A 4,689-nucleotide genomic window follows, 5' to 3' on the forward strand; every position below is an offset into this window, starting at 1 on the left:
TTTAGTATATAACAATAAAAATGTATATTATACAATCATCAATCATATATAAACTGAAATACCTATACACATAATATAATAAAAATAAATACAAATATATACACACAATAAAATAAATAGTTTAATTTAATTTGAATTCTGATCAATAAATATGATGGGAATAGCAATCAATTTTGTATTTTGTAGGAATACCATCATTTTTTTTTTTATTTGAGAAACTCACCAATACTTCATTCTTTTAGATATGTTATTTATTTCAAATATGTCTAATATTGATGAACTTATAGGATCGTCAAATAATGGATTTAACTCTTCAAAATATTTTCCAATTAGTAATACATGTTCTACGTCATTCTGTACAATATTTAAACATTTTACAATTTCATTATTTGTAGTAAGAAAGTAACTGTCTTTTTCTTTTTTTAAACTTAATGATATGCTTTTAAATAAAAATGTATAATATTGAGACCCAGATATGTTTTTAATTAATGGACCATTTGTATGTTCATTTCTTAATATTGGCTGATCAAATGGAACCTCTATATAACTATCATTTTCTTGTTTAGAATTATATTTTTCATAATAACGGTTTATAACTTGTTGTAGAGGTTTTTCGCTTTTCCTCAAAAATAATTTAAGTTCTTTCATATAATTTTCAAAACAGAAGGCAGAACAATTGTCCAATTGCCCATAGTTTTGATAATCATCACTAAGATGTAATAAATTATGGATGTTATGTGATATATTGTGAGCACCATAAATTTTTTGAAAACTTTTTACAAAAAAATTAAGTAATTCCCTTGCATAGTTCAAAAGATGATTATTATTCGGGCTGAGAAGTATTATCATGGCAATGTTCAATGCCATAAAATTTGCATAGCACTCATCAGTTATTATATTTTTTAAGACTATAGGCCCTGTATATAGTAGAAATAAACGGAACTCTGTTGCTTTTCATCTGCGCATTTCAAAAACACTTCTAGACTTTCTAGTAAAGTCTGTTGTAATATAAGAATTTAAATTTAATAAATTTGACGAAAGCTCCTGAGTTTTTCTTGATCTTACACGGACGTTTAAGGGACCATTACTAAACCAAAGAATCATGAGCTTTTTAGTAACACCAAGGCACACAAGATGCATATATACAATGCTAAACATATTAACAGAATTAAATCCATCAATTTGTGTTAAAATGGAAATTTGGTTAGAAATATGATAATCTTCGTCATATATTTGCAGATAGTGTTCATGTGTTCTTTTTGTTGAATGATTTTCTAAATAAGGAAATGCAACTCTATTATTAATATACTATCTTTCAATGGTACATCGAGTACATGAAGAAAAACCTGCATGACTTTTAACTTTTAGCACATATGATTTAGCCGGTGCATCACATGTAAATAATTTGATTGAAACTTTAATATTAGTATTGTTTAAAATGATACCATTAGTTATAAGATTATTGCCATCTTGAACAAAATCTATTAGAAAATCGTTACTATCATGAGGTTTTTCAGTTCCATAATATAAGCCAACAAGAAAAACCATTTTCTTTGGAATATTCATTATGTATGCAAGAATATGCCAGAATTGAGCCCCACTAATTTTGGACAATGGTAACCCATCAATACCTATAGCAATTTCGATACTACATGAATTTGTTGGTGCATATTTCCTAATTCCAAATTCCAAGCCAAAGTGGTAGTAAATTCCAGGGTGTACAGTTCTGATTTCTTTTGATTTTTGAGTTGGGGTACCAAATAGTGTTCTACTGTCAATCGGAAAATGTTTAAAACATTTATGATTCTTCAAGCAACTTAACAAGCTATTAACAGCATTATGTTTAATATTAAATTGAATTGCCCAATGACATATTTGATCTTCCATAGAAATAAAGTTTGAACTAGATACTGTATTTGAAAAGGGTGTAGTTTCATTTAATACTGAATCGTTGATGGATTCTTCTAAATTGAATGGTTTAACCCCAACTACAACTGATGGTGGAGATCGATTAACAAATTCAAACAAGGAGCAAGATTCATCTTGACTAATATTATCTTCAAAAGAAATTAAAGGATGAGTTAAATCTTCATTTTAATCCAATACAGCTGGTCCAACAATATTATCTTCTTTGTTTAAAAACTTTGAATGTAATGTACAAAGTGTATTTAGTTCATTTCTAATTTTTCTGCGTTTAGAACGTCCACTTCGAATCATTTTATAAGCTACAAAATGAATTTTTAAATAAAATTAAATAAAGAAACTCATGTTATTAGTTATTAATTATTACTAACTGAAATTAAAATTAATTGAAACAATTGAGTGGGTAAGTAATTTAATTAATTTATTTTGAACTACTCATTATTATCTTGGTTTCTTTTTTAAAATAAATTCATGGCAATCAAAATACCTAAATAATTATTGGTCAATTAAAAATACAGAAAATGTAGTTCCTATGTTGATAGGTCAGATACCTTTCTTAAATTGTATTACATTTGTACCTACTTTCTTTCAGATTGTGGTTGTAAGAAATTTTTTACTTTAGGTTGTACAAATTACATAGTATTAGTTATAGGTACCTATACGTAGTATTAAGAATCAAGTAAATATTAGCTACCTAGTATAAAGTAAGTTCATTATATTTAAATTTAAATAAATATAAAAAAAGTCTATACATTACAATAATAAATAATTACTTAGGTAATATGTACCTAAGTAGGTATATATTAATTGTCTTTATTTAGATCTATAAAATAGGTACCTACCAACAGAAACTACAAGATTTTATGTAGATAGATATTTATTTTAAGATGATGCTACACTAGTTGTCCGTCTTATACATGTGTATAAAAAAACATCATCAAAATACCTATGTTAATTTATCAGAATCAATTGTGTATTGCTTGTTTTAATATTGAATAAGTGAATTGATCTATTTTCAAACTCAAAGGTAACAACATTATCAAAACTCAAGCATCGGTTTTTTTATATTTTAATTTTCAAGTAACACATGAGTATATGTCAATATATGACATGGTAAAATGCTTCGGTCTCACTTAAAAATAAAAATATAAAACAATCTAACGCTTAAGAACAGATAATATTCTTACCAGAAAATACCTTTCAATTTAGTTATAAGATTCATTCACTTTAATGACAACACAATCGATTCTTGTTAATGGACATTTTCTATGTTGTACCTACGCGTGTAAGATAGATACAACACTAGGTACCAACTACTTATAACATCCATATAAACTATAGAATAATACTGTCCTCTTAAGGGCGTTGCATGACAAAAATTAAGGTACTTCTAGTGGTTCGATTTAAAAAATGATAAAGATGTTTGAGTTGGTAAACAAGTTTACTTTGCATCGGTCGGAGCACTTTTTCAATTTTAGCAAATGCTTAAGTTTTTAATACAATATTATTAAGATCAAATGAGTGAATATAATTAGCTAATGGTTTTTTGTTAAGTGTTTTGAGATGAAATAAATTAATAAAAAATTTTCTGAAGAGGTACTAAACTTCATTGAATTTAAATTTAGTTCATTTCTAATTTTTCTGCGTTTAGAACGTCCACTTCAAATCATTTTATAAGCTACAAAATGAATTTTTAAATAAAATTAAATAAAGAAACTCATGTTATTAGTTATTAATTATTACTAACTGAAATTAAAATTAATTGAAACAATTGAGTGGGTAAGTAATTTAATTTATTTATTTTGAACTACTCATTATTATCTTGGTTTCTTTTTTAAAATAAATTCATGGCAATCAAAATACCTAAATAATTATTGGTCAATTAAAAATACAGAAAATGTAGTTCCTATGTTGATAGGTCAGATACCTTTCTTAAATTGTATTACATTTGTACCTACTTTCTTTCAGATTGTGGTTGTAAGAAATTTTTTACTTTAGGTTGTACAAATTACATAGTATTAGTTATAGGTACCTAGACGTAGTATTAAGAATCAAGTAAATATTAGCTACCTAGTATAAAGTAATTTCATTATATTTAAATTTAAATAAATATAAAAAAGTCTATACATTACAATAATAAATAATTACTTAGGTAATATGTACCTAAGTAGGTATATATTAATTGTCTTTATTTAGATCTATAAAATAGGTACCTACCAACAGAAACTACAAGATTTTATGTAGATAGATATTTATTTTAAGATGATGCTACACTAGTTGTCCGTCTTATACATGTGTATCAAAAAATATCATCAAAATACCTATGTTAATTTATCAGAATCAATTGTGTATTGCTTGTTTTAATATTGAATAAGTGAATTGATCTATTTTCAAACTCAAAGGTAACAACATTATCAAAACTCAAGCATCGGTTTTTTTATATTTTAATTTTCAAGTAACACATGAGTATGTGTCAATATATGACATAGTAAAATGCTTCGGTCTCACTTAAAAATAAAAATATAAAACAATCTAACGCTTAAGAACAGATAATATTCTTACCAGAATCCTTACCTTTCAATTTAGTTATAAGATTCATTCACTTTAATGACAACACAATCGATTCTTGTTAATGGACATTTTCTATGTTGTACCTACGCGTGTAAGATAGATACAACACTAGGTACCAACTACTTATAACATCCATATAAACTATAGAATAATACTGTCCTCTTGAGGGCGTTGCATGACAAAAATTAAAGTACT

This window comes from Acyrthosiphon pisum, chromosome X (assembly GCF_005508785.2).
Source record: "Acyrthosiphon pisum isolate AL4f chromosome X, pea_aphid_22Mar2018_4r6ur, whole genome shotgun sequence".
NCBI classification, from domain to species: domain Eukaryota; kingdom Metazoa; phylum Arthropoda; class Insecta; order Hemiptera; family Aphididae; genus Acyrthosiphon; species Acyrthosiphon pisum.